The 21,723-nt window shown below is 41.7% G+C and overlaps 1 protein-coding gene across 1 annotated transcript in view; it reads right to left on the bottom strand.

The window, feature by feature from the left end:
• Nucleotides 1–21,723, bottom strand: part of RALYL (RALY RNA binding protein like) — a 767,040-nt gene that overhangs the window by 125,398 nt on the left and 619,919 nt on the right. The window lies entirely within an intron of this gene.

Raw genomic sequence — 21,723 nt, 5'->3', positions numbered from 1 at the left:
CAGAATTATTATACTTGTTTGGAGGAAAATGCACAATTTAATTCCACTAAAACACCATAAATAATATATTAAGACCTAATCTAGACTAATTCAAATTCTGGCTGGATTAATGCAGAAGCTAAATAAGATGAGAGAGGCATGGAATGGAAATGTGGCATTTAAATAATACATTAAGATAATATTGTTAGTCTAATTCTGATTTGTACTTTCTACATTTACTTGTTTTCTTTTTTAATAGTAATTTGTGGAAGTTTTAATACATTTGTTTATGGTTGTTGTAGTAATGAAGCAATTTGTAATGCATTTGGTTAAATATAGACTGAATAATTTATTTCCAGTGAATATTTTGTAATGAAGAGAAGCAGTATACCATTCATTGTCATGTATTGGAAACAACCCCTCTTAGGGCAGGGGGAGCCAAATTGGGGTACTCCTGCCTCCTCTGTGTTTTTTACGAGCTAGTTGTTTTTTGTGCTTCTTAATTTAGTGAAGGAGAATTATAATCCTGAAGCTTCTGGCTACTTGTGGCGTCTTGTGCATGCCAATTAAAAATCTGCTGGGGCTTCCTTTTCCCACTATAATATAGGCTAGAGTTGCTCTTAGCTAAATTTCTGATTTCGTAAATTAACTGTTTGTGAAAGGTAAATGAATCAGGAAAGGATCTACTTCTAAATATTTCCCAATTAATAGCTATAGAGACCAGCTGGTAGGTGTATACGGATCACTTCATTTTCATGTAAGTTTTTCAACTTATAATTATGGGTCAAATGTAGGCAAATATTGAGGGCATTTTCATCTAAACCCCAGTGTTTAAAAATTTTAAGAAACTTTTATCTTTTAAACTATTTTATTGATATATAAATAGTTGTAGGAAAATGTCAAGAAATTTAATTCTATACCAATATTCACTGATCACCAGATGATTGTGTTTTGACATGGACAACTCTAAAGGGACTATTTTAGATTTAAGTCAAACATCTTTACTTTTCTACAAGTCTAAACAATGAAGACACTAATCTTTTTTTTTTTTTTGGTCTCTATTTCATTCTGTATATATATAAATGGCTTATTAGAAATATGCCTTGTCCACTTATTGGATAAGCTGCTATGGCTCTCTGCCTAAAGCCCTGCTGCTTTGGTGAACAATATTATAGCAGGAAGGGACTGTTTTAGGGAGCAGGCACCCTAGAGTCCCTCTGAGCAGCAACACTTAGGAAAAAAGCAGAGAAAATCAATTGCTGGTGCTGAGTTGGAGACATATATTTATGAAACCTTTTCCCTTACTGAATTCCAATATTATTGAGACTTCCACATAAATTATTGGTCTTATTACATGCTTGTTTTTCCCATATATTTATGACATGGATAGGCAAACAGATCTAAGAGAAAAACTTTGAGGATAAACAACAAAATATGCTTCTTTGTTTTATAACACATGACCAGTGACAAATGATCAAAAGAAATTACCTCAAAGAGATGAGGGGGATTCTATATAACATGGTTCAGGAGATTGTTTACTTATTTGAACCATCAAATCATCATGATATCACTGCTCCCTTATTTTTCTGTCTAATAATACTTGAGAAATAGCCAACTTGTGGATATTAATAGAATCCTTGTCCCAGTGTTTGCCATGGTTCAACCTAAGACCAATCAGACTTCACTTTGAGTGTGTTATTTGCACATGTAAGGTGCTCGACCTTTTACAGAAAAACATCTACTTTTGCTTTTTGACTATGCCAAAGCCTTTGACTGTGTGGATCACAATAAACTGTGGAAAATTCTGAAAGAGATGGGAATACCAGACCACCTGACCTGCCTCTTGAGAAATCTGTATGCAGATCAGGAAGCAACAGTTAAAACTGGACATGGAACAAGAGACTGGTTAAAAATTGGGAAACAAGTACATCAAGGCTGTATATTGTCACCCTGCTTATTTAACTTATATGCAGAGTACGTCATGAGAAACGCTGGGCTGGAGGAAGCACAAGCTGGAATCAACATTGCCGGGGGAAATATCAATAACCTCAGATATACAGATGACACCACCCTCATGGCAAAAAGTGAAGAAGAACTAAAGAGCCTCTTGATCAAAGTGAAAGAGGAGAGTGAAAAAGTTGTCTTAAAGCTCAACATTCAGAAAACAAAGACCATGGCATCTGGTCCCATCACTTCATGGCAAATAGATGGAGAAACAGTGGAAACAGTGACTGACTTTATTTTTTGGGGCTCCAAAATCACTGCAGATGGTGATTGCAGTCATGAAATAAAAAGACACTTACTCCTTGGAAGGAAAGTTATGACTAACCTAGACAGCTTATTAAAAAGCAGAGACATTACTTTGCCAACAAAGGTCCATCTAGTCAAAGCTATGGTTTTTCCAGTAGTCGTGTATGGATGTGAGAGTTGAACTATAAAGAAAGCTGAGTGCTGAAGAATTGATGCTTTGGAACTGTGGTGTTGGAGAAGACAGTTGAGAGTCCCTTAAATAGCAAGAAGATCCAGTCAGTCCATCTTAAAGGAAATCAGTCCAGAATATTCATTGGAAGGACTGATGCTGAAACTCCAGTACTTTGGCCACCTGATGCAAGCAGCCAACTCATTAGAAAAGACCCTGATGCTGGGAAAGATTGAAGGCAGGAGGAGAAGGGGACAAGAAAGGATGAGATGGTTGGATGGCATCACTGACTCAATGAACATGAGTTTGGGTAAACTCCGGGAGCTGGTGATGGACAGGGAGGCCTGGTGTGCTGCAGTCCATGGGGTCACAAAGAGTCAGACACGATTGAGAAACTGAACTGAACTGAAGGTGCCCGACTCCAGTCTCCTCTCTCTCCATTTCCCATGGCCTCAGTTGGCCCCGTGCCCCTCAGTGCTGTGTGCTTCTTAGCACTGAGCAGTGCAGCGAAAGAATGTGAAAACATTGAATGTCTGACTCCTCCTTCCTGCTCCACATCTCAGTTAGCAATGCTCAGTGGGTTTTTCTTCTATGTTCCTCTTCTCTCTCTCATCACTCAGCTCCCAGGCTTGCTCTACTCCCTTATCCCAGCCTGGTCTCTCCACGTGTAAATTCTTTGTTCAGAGTTGCTCCAGCTTGATGCACTTGACTCACACTAAGCTTCCTTCCATGTTGCTGCCCACACCACTTGTTTAGGGACTGCATTATGTCATTTTCCTTATAGGCATCATGTGCGTGTTAGTTGCTCAGTCATGTCCGACTCTTGCGACCCCATGGACTGTATGTAACCCACCAGGCTCCTCTGTCCATGGGATTCTCCTGGCAAGAATATTGGATTGGGTTGCCATTAATAGAAGCAAGACCCACCATTTGCCCTTCTCTGTGTGATTACTAAAATGCTGAATTTAGAATGTGTTTAAAGTAATTATTGATTGATTTTCCTTTTTTTTCCCTGAAGGTTTCATGTAAGTAGCTGGTAGATTGGAGCATATAAGGTACATATGTTGCCCCTGACCCCAGTGGTTAATATGATTAGTCTTACTAGTTGGTTAACCTTCTTCCACTTTTACCACATCACTCACCACTTCAACTATCTCCTTCCAAGTTCTCAACCGAAGATCTCAGAAGAGAATCCAAAGTTTTTGGAATGATGCTGGACAGCATTCTGACTGATGTGCTTGCTATAAACTAAGGGTTTGCAAATCCTGCTCACCACCTGGTTTTACACAACCCACAAGCTAAGGGAGTTTTTTAAGTTTAATGGTTGGAAACAGCAAAAGAAGAAGAATATTTTGTGAACTTTTGAAAATTCACATGAAAAATATATGAAATACAAATTTCAGTGTCCATAAATAAAGCTTATTGGTACACAGTCATGCTCATTCATTCATACATTGTTTAAGGAGGTTTTGTGCTATAATAGTAAGTTGAGGGTGGTTGAAACAGGAACTTTATCTTAAGATATTTACTATATGATCTTCACAGAAAAAAAGGTGCCATTATGTGAAAAATGATATTGTTGGAAGGAACTAGAAACAACTCAAAACTGGCACTCTTTATTTTGATACAGACTTCAAAGTTCAAAATAATTTGCGTTTCTTCTCTATACCACCAAGTCAGTCTCTGAGCCTACTGAAAAAATAATTTCCCTAAAATACAAATTTCATGTTACCACTTTTCTTGATAATGTTAATAACCATAGAATGATGCCCAAACTTTCCAGCTTGCCATTTGAAAGTTTTCCACAAACATGCTTCATATCAACTTTCCTTGTTATTTTTTTTAAATCATTTCTCTTGCCAACCACATTATTTCAGGAGATTTGTCTATTTATAGCCCAAACAAATCTGGTTTAGCTTTGTTTTGGTATAATTTTTGCTCCTATATTGGAATACTGTTTTCCCCTTCCTTTCTCTATCATGCTGTATTTATCTTTTGAGTTTATCTAATTTAAAAAGTCAGTCCTGACACCTTCATCTTCCAGGGACCATCCTGTCTCTAAGCTTCTATTACTTATTATCTCTATCACTATGTCATAGTCTCAGGACATTAATCCTGGTTAATGGGCTAACTGAGAGTTTCATTAAGACTGGTAAGAATATTAAACTTGCATTTCTGCTTGGATAAGAAGTCCTGACACTCTGTGTTAAGCCTTCCAATGGGCTCACGTAGGATGTACTTGCCGATGCTATATGAGCTGAGCAGAAAGGCCAGATCATTGCCCATTAGTCACTATAAGTCATGAAGACAAGGTACCAGGACTTCCAAGCATTTCCAGTGGTGACGGGGGGCAGGAAATCTTAGTGGGGAGCACTACCAGGAAATCCTGTCTCGCGTCTTATCCTCAAGATGATGACACACAGCAGAGGAAAGGACAGTTGACCCACACTGGACCCTGCTGTGTTTTGTAACCAACTATTCAATCGTTGCTCATTACGTGAAGTCAGCTTTTCTCACCTTGAGATGATTCAGAGCCTTATATTGTTCTCATTAATTTTATAGCAAACATCATAGTCAACTCAAGGGACTATTGTGAAGAATACAGAAAAGCTAGCACAATTACTGGCAGAGAGGGGATCTTGCCAGCTATGACTGTCCCAAAGACAGATATTAATAGTTAACTCTAAGGGATGAAACTGCCTTTAATCTATGGATAGCTCATTTTTGCAATTTTAGTTCTGAAAAATGAAAAAAAATGTGTAAAAGAAAAAAAACTATTAGGAGAAATACACCTTTTGAGAAAATTGTTTATCAATTTTATCCTAGGCAACAGGTGATTATGTTGTGATATGCTCAGAGAAAACTTTTCTGAGCTTTTTTGTAAGGTAATTGTTTTGCCAAGAAAAGGATTGATTTTATCTTTCCTGATATTTTCTTTGAGCATGAAATAGGTAGTGCATTTGGTAATACTTTATTCAGGACTCCCTAGAATTAAGAGTAGAATAAGATAAACAAATGATAGCCTTCAGAAAAATAAGACCCAGTAGAGAATAAAATGGAATGATAAATGAAGATCAATGTTTAGGGCTAGAAGATTTATAATACTTTGTATTTAACAACAATAAAAAAACTAAGCTGTCTTTACTAAGGTCCAAGATTACTCAAAATGCTTTATAAACATTGGCTTCCTTATGCATCATGATGCCTCTGAAGCAGATCTCATTTTGCAGAGGAGGAAACTGATCCCCAGTGATGCTAACTGTCTTGCACAAGGTCACAGAGCTGAAGAGTGGTTGAACCTGGATTTGAATTTAGGCATCTGGCTCCAAAGTTCTTGTGGTCATATCTTGCACGGTGTGCTGCCCGGCACGTCTTTATTCTGTTGGTTTTGTTTTATTTGTATGTGTGCCTTCTGACACCACCACATTCTCTCTCTTTATACATTCAGTGCTCTACTGAGAAACCATGTCTGATTCCAGCTGTCTCCAAATGATGGATATTCATAAACATGTCTGCAGCACCACGCTATTTGTCAATGCATGGCTGTATCCACCCACCGTACTTCTCCAATTGTAGATGCCTTTAACTTCATGTTTCAAACAAAATTCGTCTTCTTCTCTCCCTTTGCTCCTCTTTACCCTTAACTCAGTGTCATAACTGATCACTCAGATAACCAGAGTAGAAAGGTTGGAATCTTTCTCCTTAACTCCTTTCTAGCAATGCTCACTTTCAGTAGATTCTCTTAGTTCTGCTGTTTTTATTTCCAAAAGTTCTCTTCTTTCTGTTTTCCCCTGTCAATTATTATCACAATTCTAGTGATCATCAACTTTTACATGGGCCAATAAAATAATGTCCTCAGTGGCCCCCCTTCTTCTGTATTTCTTTGGAATAGCTGTGTCTACCGGAAAAAACTCTCTCTCTACAATGCAAATGCTATCATGTTATTCCTTTCATTACACATGTCTGAGTGCTTCTGGGAACTATTCCTTTATTAGGCACCATCGGGTGGTGAGGAGCGCTTCATAGCTGTCCCCATCACCCCCGTAACACTTAATCACGATGTATTATGATTGCAGGAGTATTTTGCAAGCTCCTCTTTGAGACTGTATCCTCCCTAAAGGCAGTGACGCACTGTCTTTCAAACAACCACAGACATGCCTACTTCATAGGAGTGCCTCAGTAAGTGACTTTGTCAAATGAACTTTCCACGCCAGGCTCCTTGACCCCTACTTCCATTATTTGCCTACAGAATAAGGTCCCAATTCTTTAATATACCTGAAGTTCATTCACAATCTGGTTCTAGGATGCCTTCCCAGCCTTTGTCTGCTACCACTTTAGATTGTATATTTCAGCCACGCTGAGCCAACAGCTCACTGTTGGGTGGCATCTTCTTCCTCGAATCCATGTGCTTTGGCATTTACTAGGTGCTTGCAGAAACGACTTCAGCCACCTTGGTTCTTGAGGTAGAATTACAAGGATTGGCTCTTGGAGGAGGATTATAAAACTAGTAATCTTTTATGAAACTAAAGAGACATAAATATGATCCATTACTATATTTACATGATCTTGTGGTTAAAATTTTGAAGCAACAGCAATTCTTTACTACTATTTAATCTCTCCTCTTTAGCAATGATAACCCACCCCGACCAACATTTCAGATGGATGTACCAAAGGAGGCGATTTGCATAATCAGGCTGCCAGACTCTCGTCCTGACTCTACCGCCTTCTGATCGTGTGATCCTGGAAAAGTAAGGTGCTTTTCTTTGTGCCTCAATGATCTCATCTGCAAAATGGAGGTGATAATAAATCTAACTCTTAATGGTCGTTGAGATAATTAGATAAATAACTAAATACAGCACTTATAGGGGGCCCAGGTTTGGGAATAAATTGTTGTAGCAGTTATATATGTTGGGCTATGTTGGTGAGATGTGCTGGAGGCAATAGATGAAAATACAGGCCTGGAACTCATCGAAGAAATAGATTTAAGAGTCACGTCATCTACGCAAAGTTAGTATGTGACATCATAGGAGATAATGAGGGTTCCCAGAGGGAGTGTGTAGAATGGGAGAAAAGGATTTGGGGAGAATATTTGGTGTCACTAGCAGGCTTCCAGAGGTCAGTGCAGCGTTCGGAAGAGGGCAGGAGAACCGTGGTCATCGGCACTCATCTGTAACTGGCAGGACACTCAACAAGAGCTGATGGCCCTCTGTGTGGGCTGAGGGAGCAAACCTTCCTGGATCTCTCATCAGCCTTCAGTCAGTTCTGTGGGATAGGAGTAAATTCAAAAAGGGAAGGTTTCTCTCTAGAAGTAGCTCCCATGTGCTAAGCCAAGAAAGGAGGAGAAATGGAGGAGGATTACATTCTTAAATATAGATCAGAGTCTATTTATAGGTCAAAGCTAGTACTAAAATCCAGTGATATTTGAAATATAATTTGTAATGAATGAATGAATTACTCTATTAAAGGGATGGAAGGCTTTTATTTCATAGCATACTTTTTTTTCTCAAAAAAGACTGATCTTCCTCTACATTTCGAATAGTGTTTTATTTTTTTATTTTTTCAAATAGTGTTTTAAAGACAAACACAGGTGCAAAGGTTTTATGCAGAGAATGGTGTGCTTGATTCTTATCTGTTCCATCATGCTCTCCACAAACCCCGGGAGAGAGTAATAATGATCACCAGAGGCAGAGCTAACTATGTGCCAGAACCTACGCTGGGCTCTCTGACACATTTAACTTTGATGAGAGTGGATGAGAAAATTAAAGTTCAGAAATGTTAACTAATTTGCTCAAAGTCACACAGAAAATTTATAGAGGCTGCATTCACCTGCAGGCCTGTCTCCCATGTCTGTATTTGAGCCTCTGCTCCATCCTCTAAGAAATGGGAGAGGACACAATAAATGCTATGCTAGCTAGACCTCTGGTCTCTCTGGCCCCACAGGGGACACAGAGAGGGCCAGGTCACTGTGAGTTAATACTTGTTAACCAACTGTTCCTTACTTATGGAATAATTTGATACATTACTTTATAAATAGCTTAATAACCTTAAGGATTACAGGAATCTTATTTTGATACTTAAAAAATTTAGTCTGCATTTCATCCCCCTTCACAGATCATAGCCTTCTAGTGGGGAAGGGACTTGCATAACTCAATGAATCTATAAAGCTATCAGCCAGGCCATGCAGGGCCACCCAAGAAGGAAGGGTCATAGTGAAGAGTTCGGACCAATCATGGTCCGCTGGAGGAGGGAATGGCAGCCTACTCCAGTATTCTTGCCATGAGAACCCCGTGAACACTACAAAAAAGCAAACAGACGTGAGATGGAAAGATGAGCTGCCCAGGCTGGATGGCGTCTAATACGCTTCTGGGGAAGAGTGGAGGGCAATTGCTAACAGCTACAGAAAGAATGAAGTGACTGGGCCAAAGAGGAAATGATGCTCAGTTGTGGATGAGTCTAGTGGTGAAAGTAAAGTCCGATGTTGTAAAGAACAGTATTGCATAGGAACTTGGACTGTCAGGTCTATGAATCAAGGTAAATTGGGCATAGTCAAGCAGGAGATGGCCAGATTGAACTTTGACATCTTAGGAATCAGTAAACTAAAATGTACAGGAATGGGTGAATTTAACTCAGATGACCATATATTTACTGCTGTGGACAAGACTCCCTTAGAAGAAATGGAGTAGTCCTCACAGTCAACAAAAGAGTCTGAAATGCAGTACTTGGGTGCAACCTCATAAATGACAGAATGATCTCAGTTTATTTCCAAGGCAAATCATTCAGCATCACAGAAATCCAAGTCTATACCCCAACTACTCATGCTGAAGAAGATAAAGTTGACTGGTTCTATGAAGACCTACAAAACCTTCTAGAAATAGCACCTAAAAAGGTGTCCTTTTCATCATAGGGGATTGAAATGCAAAAGTAGGAAGATTAGAGATACCTGGAGTACCAGGCAAATTTGGCCTTGGAACACAAAATGAAGCAGGGCAGAGGTAATAGAGTTTTGTCAAGAGGATATGCTGGTCACAAACACCCTCCAACAACTTAAGAGAAAAATCTACACATGGACATCACCAGATGATCAATACTGAAATCAGATTGATTATGTTCTTTGCAGTCAAAGATGAAGAAACTCTATATAGTCAGCAAAAAGAAGACCTGGAGCTGACTGTGGCTCAGGTAATGAGCTCTGTATTGAAAAATTCAGGCTTAAACTGAAGAAAGTAGGGAAAACCACTAGGCCATTCAGATATGACCTAAATCAAATCTATTATGATTATACAGTGGAGGTAATGAATGGATTAAAGGGATTAGATATGGTAGACAGAGCACCTGAAGAACTATGGGTGGAAGTTCATAACACTGTGTAGGAGGCAGTGACCAAAACCACTCCAAAGAAAAAGAAATACAAGAAGGCAAAGTAGTTGTCTCAGGAGGCTTTACAAATAGCTGAGGAAAGGAAAGATGTGAAAAGCAAGGGAAAAGGGGAAAGATATACTCAACTGAATGCAGAATTCCCAGTAATACCAAGGAGAGATAGGAAAGCTTTCTTAAATGGATAATACAAAGAAATAGAGGAAAACAATATAATGGGAAAGACTAGAAAGCTCTTTAAGAAAATTGGAGATATCAGGGAACATTTCATGCTGAGATGGGCACAAGATGGGCAGAAACAGTAAGGATCTAATAGGAGCAGAAGAGATTAAGAAGAGGTGGCAAGAGTACACAAAAGAATTATACAAAAAAGGTCTTGATGTTCCAGGTAATCACGATGGTGTGTCCATTTGCCTAAAGCTAGACATCCTGGAATGTGAAGTCAAGTGGGCCTTTGGAAGCATTGCTACGAACAAAGTCAGTGGAGGTGATGGAATTCCAGCTGAGCTGTTTAAAATCCTAAAAGATGATGCTATTAAAGTGCTGCACTCAATACGTCAGCAAATTTGGAAAAGTCAGCAATGGCTACAAGACTGGAAAAAGTCAGTTTTCATTCCAATATCAAAGAAAGGCTAAGCCAAAGAATGTTTAAACTGCCATACAATTGCACTCATTTCACATGTTAGCAAGGCAATTGCTCACAATCCTTCAAGCGAGGCTCCAGTAGTATATGAACCGAGAACTTCCAGATGTACAAGCTGGGTTTCAGTGAGGCAGAGGAGCCAGAGGTCAGATTGCCAACATTTGTTAGATCATGGAGACAGCAAGAGGATTTCAGAAAAAAACATCTGCTTCATTGACTACGCTAAAGCCTTTGACTCTGTGGATCACAACAGACTGTGGGAAAGAGACGGGAGTACCAGACCATCTGACTTGTCTGCTGAGAAACCTGTGTGCAGGTCAAGAAACAACAGAACTGGGCATGGAAAAACTGACTGGTTCAAAATTGGGAAGAGTACGGCGAGGCTGTATATTGACTCCTTGCTTATTTTATTTCTTTGCAGAGTATATCATGCAAAATGCCTGGCTGGATCACAAGTTGGAATCAAGAGTGCTGGGAGAAATATCAACATCCTCAGATATACAGATGATTCCACTCTAATGGCGGAAAGTGAAGAGGAACTGAAAAGCCTCTTCATGAAGGTGAAAGAGATATGATAATGACATCTGGTCCCATCACTTCATGGCAAATAGAAGGGGAAAAAATGGAAGCAGTTATAGATTTTATTTTCCTGGGCTCCGAAATCACTGCAGACAGTGACTGCAGTGACTGCAACCATGAAATTAAAAGACACTTGCCCTTTGGAAGGGAAGCAATGACAAACCTAGTTGGTGTATTAAAAAACAAAAACGTATTGTGGACAAAGGTCTGTCTAGTCAAAGGTATGGTTTTTCCAATAGTCATGTATAGATGTGAGATTTGGACCAAATAGAAGGCTGGGCACCAAAAAATTGACGCTTTCAAACTGTGCTGTTGGAGAAGACCCCTGAGAGCCCCTTGGACTGTAAGGATATCAAACCAGTAAATCGTAAAGGAAATCAACTTTCAATATTCATTGGAGGGACTGATGCTGAAGCTGAAGCTCCAAAACTTTGGCCACTTAATGTGAAAAGTCAATCGGAAAAGACCTGATGATAGGAAAGTTTGAAGGCAAGAGGTGAAGGGGGTGGCAGAGGATGAGATGGTTAGATAGCATCACCGAATCAATGGACATGAATTTGAGCAAGCTCTAGGAGTTAGTGGAGGAGCCTGGTGTGTTGCAGTTCATGGGGTTGTAAAGATTTGGACACAGCTTAGTGACATAGTGAACAACAGTACCAACTACATTTCATCATTAGTCATTTGTAATCTAAACACATCCACATGACATTTTCATCCTTCTAAGGTCCTCTTGCTTTTTCTCCAGGCCAGAATACTGGAATGGGTAGCCTTTCCCTTCTCCAGGGGATCTTCCCAAACCAGGGATTGAACCCAGGTCTCCCACATTGCAGGCAGATTCTTTACCAGCTGAGCCACCAGGGAAGCCCAAGAATACTGGAGTGGGTAGCCTGTCTCTTCTCCAGCGGATCTTCCCAATCCAGGAACTGAACCGGGGTCTCCTGCATTGCAGGCAGATTCTTTATCAACTGAGCTATCAAATTCACCTCAAAGCTGTAGCGAGCCAGGCTCCTCCAATCCTCTGGTGGAATTTCCCTACAATGGATTCTTTTTCTCTGGGAGTTTAAAAACAAAAACGAAACAGAAAAGCTTTCCTCCAGATTTCCTGTGACACTTTTTTCAAGGGCTTTCACACCCAGTTGAAATCTCTGCCGAGGCTCTCAGGCTCCTTGGCACATTCTATTCACAGTCACCACCATCTGTGTGGCTGACCCCAGGGACAAGTTGATGGATGGCTGTGGTGTCAACCAGGAATCTCAGGGGCAGCTTTGACACTCACAGTGATGACTTTTGCCACCTTGGAAATTGAGGCTGCAGGGCTCACGTCCCTTGGACAGGCATAATATGCTTTCCTAGCCGTACGGAGAGGCTCGAGCCACGGAAGAGGGATGGAGGTAAAGAATGGAGAGGAATCTCCCGGTAAGAAAGACCATCAGCCATTGGCAGGTTCCCCTGGGAGACTTGAAGCGCTTTCTCTAACAGTCCTGCAAGGTTTAGCAAAGTGTCTAAACACTGCTCTGTCTGATTCCAGAATCAACCTCGTCACCCCTCACATTGCAGGGGAAGGCACGCAATTCTGGATGTTTCTAGTGAAATAAGAAAAATGATTTTCTGAGAAGACTTTCAAACTCCCTTATTTTCACATTGGAAGATTTTCTCCTGTCAGTTCCAACCCTATATAGTGAAGGGAAGTTAAATTCCAGGAAAGCTAGCAAGTGGTTGCTCAGCTGTCTCTTTCCATTGTCTTATTTAGTTACTCGCTAATAGCTGTTAAATCCTGCAGAGAAATTGTGCAGCTGCCCAGAGCACAGACAGGAAGGCAGGTAATCAGTCACAGAGCCACCCAGCTTCCCATCTCAATCCTCAGTCCTGCGCTGTGCAGAATTCTAAGGTCATTATCTTTTCTCCTCCGTTTTAAACTAAGCTATCAGAGCCAATACACTTCTGTGCAGTCTTCTGATCGCCAGTCATAATGAGTTGTTCAGAGTGTGAATGGTGCTAAATGACACAGTATCCAGATTTGCGGGGCTGCCCCAGTCGGCTGAGATGCGTGTCCACTTTTGTCCTCACAGACCTCTCCTGCCCACACACGGCCCCTCTGCCTTCCCCCTGCGGGGCTGCCCCAGTCGACTGAGATGCATGTCCACTTTTGTCCTCACAGACCTCTCCTGCCCACGCACGGCCCCTCTGCCTTCCCGCTGCGGGGCTGCCCCAGTCGGCTGAGATGCGTGTCCACTTTTGTCCTCACAGACCTCTCCTGCCCACGCACGGCCCCTCTGCCTTCCCCCTGCGGGGCTGCCCCAGTCGCCTGAGATGCGTGTCCCCTTTTGTCCTCACAGACCTCTCCTGCCCACACACAGCCCCTCTGCCTTCCCCCAGTCTCCAGGGCTCGCCTGTGCCACACGTTCTCACACCCGTTTGGTCCCAGGTGCCACCTTACCCCTCTCCTCCGCCCTCTCTTCCTAACACACGCGAGGTTCCTTCAGCCTAAGTTGTAGCTGATGTCCGATCCAGGCTTGGAAACAGCTCATGTTTATGTGTGCGGCTTAACTCAGCCCCTGCTCTTCCCAGTGACACGCTTGTCCCACTGATAGTCTCCTGGCTGAGTTCTCGTCTTGGAAAACTTGGGTTCTTTCAGACACAGTTCCTCAACTGGCTGGTTTAAAAAAAAATTCTGGCTGTAAATTCTGGCTGTTAATTCAGACATTAATGAACTCCGTGGTCACAATTGGTCACAACTGTGATGCGAATTGTCTGCCTGGGCTACTCAGTATTACCTCTTTCTGGACTGCATTGAAAATTCCACCCGGCTGGCAAGGCTGTTCCAGGGCAAGGATCCGTGTTGGCGTCCCTCTAACTCTGCCGCTGTGGCTGTCTCACAGGAGCATGGCTTTATGGTTCTAGGTTCCAGCCCCTCCTGGGTTGCTCCTTCTGCAGGATCTGACCATGACCCCAGACCTGATGGATGCACTTTTGTTGAAGATTCCAACACTGCCCAGAATGCTGAGTCCACTGGTGAGTTATTAGTTAACACGACCTTTGGAGAGCAGTGACCCAGCTGACTACTTCTTCCTGAAAACATTTTCTTCTCTGGGTTTCATTTCACTTAGTGTAACTACCTCCTCAGTTGTTTCTTTCGGGTCTCCTTTGCTAGTTCTTGACTTCAAATATTAGTGTGTTTTAGAGCCAGGTCCTTGGAATTCTTCTCTTGTCCATCTTTAATTACACTTTTGGTGTTTGTCTCCACCCAGCCTCACGGCTTCGAGTACCATCTACATACGGATGACTCACAGATGTGGATACCCAGTCCAGGCCTCTACCTGAACTCCAGATTGGATATTGAACTACTTACTTGACATCTTCAATTGGATGTCTGAAAGATATCTCAACTTTAGTATGTCTAAAAGCTGCACTCCTAATCTCTACCACCTACCTGGGCATTCTCTGACTTCTGCTATGAGTATTTCTTACCTCATTTAATTCTAACTTCACATGTTCGGATGCTCAGTCCAAAAATCTTGAAAACATCTCTAGTAGATAGCCTGACCATCATCAGTTCCTTCCATCCACCCATTAAGAGCTGAAGTCTACACCCCTCAACTTGTATATGGCCTAGCATTGAGACTTGCTTCAGTGAACTGAATACTTGACAGATGTGATGTTGTGCAGCTTTCAACCTGGATTTTACAAGGATAGGCAGCATCTTCTTCCTTCTTGAACTCAGTCTCTAAGTGAAACTCTGATTACTTTGAGCCCTCAGTAGTGTAATAAAGTCTGAGCTCATCACATGGACACACCATGTAGAACAAGATGCTAAGCCACCCCAGCGGTTTGTTCTAGGCGGCTCCAGCTGAGACACCAGATATGTCAGTGCAGAAGCCTTCTTGGATACCACACAGAGCAGAATCACTCAACTGAACCCAACTTAGATTCCTGGGTATGACAAATAATACATTTTTTAAGCCAGTAAATTTTCCATAGCAGTGAATAATGATATCTTTGACTCTGTACATTCCCCAGCAGTCCACATTCAATCTGTCAGTAAGTCTATTGGGTCTACTTTCAAAATATAACCAAAACATAACTACTGGTATCATCTCAGATGCTACCGTTTTATCTGAGTCTCTATAATCTCCTACCTGTTTTCCCATGTTCCTCCCTGACCTTTCATAACCTATTCTCAACACAAAGCTGAGATGACCCTTTAAAACTGAAGTCCTGTCATGGTACTACTTTGCTTAAAACCTTCCAAAGATCTTCCATTTCACTCAGAGTAAAAGCCGCATAATTTCAATGGTCTATAAGGTTATTAGGGCTTCCCTGACAGCTCAGTTGGTAAAGAATCCGTCTTCAGTGCAGGAGACCCTGTTTTGATTCCTGGAGAAGGGATAGGCTACCCACTCCAGTATGCCTGAGCTTCCCTTGGTAAAGAATCCACCTGCAATGAGGGAGACCTGGGTTTGATCCCTGGGTCGGGAAGATCCCCTGGAGAAGGGAAAGGCTACCCACTCCAGTATTCTTGTTGGAGAACTCCATGGACTGTATAGTCCATGGGATCACTAAGAGGTGGACATGACCGAGCAACTTTCACTTGACTTTCATAAGATTTTACATGACTTGGTGCTCCATCAAGTCTCTACCATTTGCTTGGAGAAAAGCTGCCTCCTTGCTTTCTCTTCAACACATGGATACGCTTCTGCTTTAGGGCCTTTGTGCTGCTAGTGCCTCTGCCCAGGACGCTTTTCTTCCAGGTAAATCCTCATCTGCTCATCACCTCCTTCAAGTCTTTGCTCAAATGTTACCTTCTCAGCTACGTCTTCATGGAACCCTTATTTCAAATCGCAACACTTCTCCCCTTTCCGCTTCTTTATCCCGCTTTCCTTGCTTTGCATTTTCTTTCATACCTCCTACCTTATAACTTATGGTTAATTTAATTGTTTAGTTTTGTTTATCATCACTTAGGTCATGCTAGAAGGCAAGGATAGGGATAAGGAGCCTAATTAGTTAACAGCTGGCACCCTCAATTCCCAGAAACGAGTTCAGCTGGTGCACAATAATGATTTCATGAATGATTGTGTCCATGAATCTGTGTTTTCTTCTCCTCCTCTAGATCCATTGAGAGTCTTTACTATGGGCTGAATTTGGTCCATCCCTGAGCTAGCCCTGTTTACAGAAGCTTAGAGATAAGTCATTCTTCCAGGTTGGAGACTGTGTGAACCATTTAAAATTGTTGGGATCAGAGATCCTCCTCCAGGTCTCCATCATTCTGCCATATACTCTTGAGAGTGACCCCATGCAAAATTCCTGTTTTGTCCTTTATCTCTCAAACCCCACCCCTCTGTATCTATCAGTTTGATTTGTCTCGAGCAGTTGGTTTCTCTTTTGGCTCCTAATAGGTTCTAGTGGTGCCATCTCAAGATCCCTCGTGAACAGCAGCTGAAGGCGCCGCCCTTCCGCCTTCTCATCCTTTTTCCGTCAGTATCCCAGGACTGGGGCTTTGTTCTGGATCAGATCTGTGGTCGGTGCTTATGGCTTGGCTACTGGAAGACAATTCTCTCTGGCCAGGCTGAGTATAGAATGTCTGTCCGATAACTGCCTGTCCACATTATTCTCATCTACACACAAAGCCATTCTTTCCTGCATTTTATTCTTCAGCATTATACTTAAAAAATATGCTTGATTTTTCAATTAAAAATGAATGCCTGGTATTACTTATTTCTTTCCTACTATCTTTATGGGTTTTTTTCATGCCACATTTCAACTTTTTTTACACTCGATTTAGTTCTTATTTTAAAATATTGGTTGTATGATATTTCTTTTGTCAACCCTCTAAACGTGAGCTGTGCTATATTGAACTTAGGTGATAAGGGGTAAAACAAATGAGAAAAACAAAGTCTTCAGCAAATCAAGAAATTAGACATTCCAATTCTACTTAAGTTCTTCTAGAAATGCCTTCACCCTGATGTTGTGGATAGTTTTAGTAAGGTACCTCTAACAGTTGCTAGGCAATCCAACTCGAAACGCTGTTTCACACGTGCTCATCTGTATTTTCCCTCCGCTTCCTTTTCAAAACTAGCTGTTGGTTGGTGTATTGTTTTCCTAAAGGGACGTCTGATACGTTTACCCGCTCTGGACTCGTTATGACCGGCTGTCCTGCCGTGAGAGGTTTTCCCGGTGAAGAGTCAGGGGCGCAGAACCTCTGCGCTCTCTTCTGCGTGGAGCGTGCACCGCGCGCGAGCCTGTCCCCGGCTCCATTCAGAGCCACTCGCTGCTGTTTGCAGCTCGCTGCACTGCGCGCTCTCAGAGCCCCAGCGAGAGCCGGCGGCGAAGTGGCTGGGAAACAGCGTTAGCACCACGGGACGGTCAGTGTCAGGCCGGCACCGCTTGCCTCCTTACTGGCTCCCCAACCTGTAGTCGGAAGGGCTGCCATCCCCACGCGGCCCTGATGAGCTGTTTTACTGCGCCACTCGAAGGGCTCATAAATGATGACTTTTCTGTTTTTGAAGATCGGATGACTTCAGCAGCGTCCCTGCCTGCACCCTACCCCTCTCCGCACCCTGGGCTCTGGAGCCTGCCTTCAGCCCGGCAGGGACCCCTTCACGTGGGCCGCTGGCCTGAGCTGACCTGTGAGACAAATGTTGATGAAGTTGCCCTTTGAGAAAGTTAGCTTTTCTAACAACCGCAGTGACTGAGAGTCTGGCTTTGAAGAGGAAGGGCCCTGTCTGCTGCACTGGCCTCACCAGCACTGAGCACAAAGTCCTCATGCCTCCTTGCTTGCGTGCGTCTGTGCTAATCACCCACCGCTGGTAAAATCTGCTTTTCAAATCTCTCTCTCTCTGGTTATAAAATTCTCATTAAAGATAATTGGCAGTAGGTATTAAAGTTGCAATAAAAATATTATCCATATCCTCACTGTCCAAAGACAATTACAGCTAATATTTTGATCTCTATTTTTTCTCTTCATATATTTGTTTCATTTGTAAGTAATTTTGTTTTTCTGTGTCTAGAATCCATACTGTTTATATAATTAGATGCTATTATATATGCTGTCTATATAATTATTTTTTAATTCAACTCTTACATATTTTCCCTTGTTACTTGAATACCTTGTGAGCATTCTATCTAGTGGATGTGTCATATACATTGCTGCATAATATTAGGGTTGAATCAGATTATTCAATATTATAAATAAAACTGCAAAGAACATCTTGGGAATAATTTCACTTTTTTATGTTTTAAAATGTTTGTGATTATTCACTTAGACATACTTCTGGAAATGGAGTTACTAAGTCAAAAGGTACGAATATTTTAAGATACTGGGTAGAGTATGAAGGAATAAAAGCATAAACCTGCTAGTGAAGAACCTATGCCTTACTTTACTCTCTAGATGAGAAAGTAAACAGCAAGATCCCAGAATGTTACAAAGGGGAATGAATGAAGAAATCAGTACTGACAGTGAATACACTCCATCTTGTGACCGAGTCACGCCACTGTCTTTTGGAAGAAACAGTCCAAAAGCAAATTCCAGTCCGGCAGAGAGCGCCTCCCTGACGACTGCGGTGCGCTCACTCTCGCTGTCTCATCATGCAAAGCGTGCAAAACGCAGAGCGAGACACGGAGAATGTACCACACAAAGGTGATAACACCCAAGTTCTGTTTTTCAGGAGGCTTTTGTTCAACAGAAAACCTTGATTTTGCAAATGAAAGAAAGGAACTATTTCATGACATGTGGGACATTCTAACGCACAGTAAAATCACCAGCTGGAAGAAAAGAGTTGTGTGTCTTCATCACACCAGCCAATTATGAGGATGGGGTGAAATTTCGGCTCCTTCTCTCCCATGCTAGGCTTATCACTCCTTTCCTGTTTCTCCCGGTTCCAGAAGACGAGTGTTAAGTCGCAGGTCTAGAGGCCCCCGAGTGAAGATCATAAACACCCAAGCGCGGTTTTTCTTCCCGCCTCCGGGGCTGGGTTGCCCACTCTTGCTTTCGCCTCCTTGCATCAGGCAGCTGTGTGACTGATGTGAACCAGGGCTGGTCTACAGATCCAGGCACCTTGGGACTTCACTCTGAGTTTCACGCGGTTCGTCACAGGATAGTAAATTGCATTGGGAGAAGCAGAAAGGAAGGCTGTGTGGCTTGTTGCACTGCCGTTTATCCTTGATTTTTGTTGGGAGACTTCATGAGAAAACTCCCATTAGTTTAAAAATAGTGTGTGTGTGTTGTGTAACTATTACTGAGGGTTGTATCTGCTGTTGAGATGCTGTTTAGATGATATCATGTGCAATAGTAATCCTCTCAGAAGACAGAGTTAGGGAAGAAATCAATTTCTTATCACAGATTGGAGGGCATTCTTTAATAGATGATTAATAGATTATCATGAGTTCCCTTTTGGGTTGACTGCTAGCAATCTCATAGCTAAGTCTGATGCCCACTTTTAATATCTTATTAGTGTATACTTTTTCTAAGTATAATTTTCCTGATTCTACCCACCCCCCGACACACACACACTCCAACTTCTACCTTGTTCTTGGCTCTTACGTCTTAAAATTGATTGTATGATTTTTGCTTCGTTTGATTTTATCATAAGTTGCCTCAAATCAAACAAATACAACTATAGTCTTTCAAAAAGTTTTAAAGATGAATTTTCTGCATCAAGGAACTGTACTATTCAGGCTCTTTGTGCCAGTACCATGATTTTTTCTATAAGCAAGAATATATTCATGGATATTTATGCATTAAGAACATAACAGAAGACTGCAAATAGGTCATCCTTTAACCTAACTGAGAATTGCCTGCAGCAGAACTATTTTAATGGGTATTGTGTCAGCATTTCTTTAAACATTTTACATTAAAAGGTTTATAAATTATATTTGCTTCGTGTTGAAATATGAGCTATATACTATAAGTAAGCATAATCGTTTATTTTTAAGTCTCCTCTCTAGGCAGTTAAAGGAAATGTTAACCTGTTTAGTTAACTATGAATTTTAGCAACATTATCATAGCTCACAGCTCATTTTAAATAGCTTCTTAAAATACTTTGTTATAGAACTTTTTAAAAAATTATCATAATAATGGGAATAGCTAAGATACGGAGAACATCTATCAGAGTTCCAGGCTCTTTAAACACATATTATCTTTCAGAAAACTTTTCTTCTTCCTTTATGAAGCTGAAGAAACTAAAGCATAAGCTCCACTTTGAATTACTGGTGGTTTTAGTTTAGCTGAATTACTGGTGATTATGCTTTGCCAGTTTTAGGATCCAGGCCCTAAAACTCTCCTCATCAACCGTGTGCACAACTTTGATGCAACCACAAGGTAAGTGTTTGGGACCTATTCTGGCTCAAAAGCATTTTATGTTTGCTTGGCAAGTGTGAATTAAAGAGAAGTCACCTTCAGTTCCCCAGATATGTTCAACTTTGAGTTTTAGAAGCAGACACTGTTTAGTGCGTATTTTCTCTCATGGATATGGGCAACTGCACTTTTCCATGATAGTAAGTTGGTTGCCCAAGGAAAATTGGACTAGAAGCAAGAAAAAGAGAGAGAGAGAGTGATTTGGAAGATAATGACCTCTACACAGCCCTGGCGAAAACTTGCTTTCAAACTGAACCCTGGAGGCGTATCAAGGCTGGGCCCGTATCCATTTCAGGACAGGATGCGTAGTACAGGGGGGAGAAATACATTTCCCTGTCCTCCTTACAGTCCGTTTAAAAGCCCCAGAGCCCACTTCTGAATGGGTTCACTGGACTCGGCAGGTGAAATAGACGCCTTTACCAGTGCAAAGGGGGGCATTGATGCCGGAGGGACTGAGCTTCTGAAGGTGAATGTGGATTACCCTTGACCTTAAACAAGAAGACGTAAAACAAATGATCAATAGCTAACTGGTAAACATCTTTTTAGCTCACAGAGCAAATCAATACAGTGGACATACTCAGACTGCTTTTCCTTCATATTGATTTTTGGTGTTTAGCATTAGGTGAAATTAGCTTCTATTGCTTTCATTTCTGTTGTGAAGGTTCTATGGGACATTGTGGATCACCCGATCACCCGAGGGTCCCTCTGTGCTGTGCTGTGCCAGAGTCACCATGAGGGATGGTAGTAGAACTCAATAGGCCAAATGGTAAACAAATCACCACGGATATTCTGCTGCAGAGTCACCTCACTCGGCCCACACTTTGAAAGTTTTTGATCATTGATTTTCCTTTAATGTAACCTGCATTTGTGGCTTTCACCTCTAATTTTGGTGATCTTAAAATGATAATAGTGTAGTTTACTATGTGACCATCTTAAGGAGTCTTGAAGGTACTTGAGGTGGCAATCTTGACTTCCATGGTCATCTCTGTGGGGTGGGAAGGTTGCTATGAAAAACGACTTTATAATAGCAACAGAGCCGTATTTAGGAATGATCCTTACTAATATCCGTGCGATGAGTGGAGTGACACTTGATGCCTTTCGTGTCTTACTGAGCTGCTCTCCCTGTGACCCGGAGAGCGTCCTCTGGGTGTTAGAACTTGTGCCCTTCAGTGTTGATAAATAATATCTTTGTTCTCTAGCTGTCAGCTTTCCTCACATCAGAGAGGAAAGGTCTGTCTCCTTTACAAGAAGCAAAACCATCATATAGCTATCCTCATTTAGCAGTTGTTTGGCACTAATTGGAACTTGGCATGCTGGGAAACTCACTTCCTGGAGGAGAGTGATTGTTTCAGAGCACCTCGGATTCTTGTAATGTGCATA

The sequence above is a fragment of the Muntiacus reevesi genome, chromosome 12, assembly GCF_963930625.1.
Source record: "Muntiacus reevesi chromosome 12, mMunRee1.1, whole genome shotgun sequence".
NCBI classification, from domain to species: Eukaryota; Metazoa; Chordata; class Mammalia; order Artiodactyla; family Cervidae; genus Muntiacus; species Muntiacus reevesi.
Note: the sequence above shows the minus strand (reverse complement) of the source record. Positions and strands in the feature narration are given on the sequence as shown.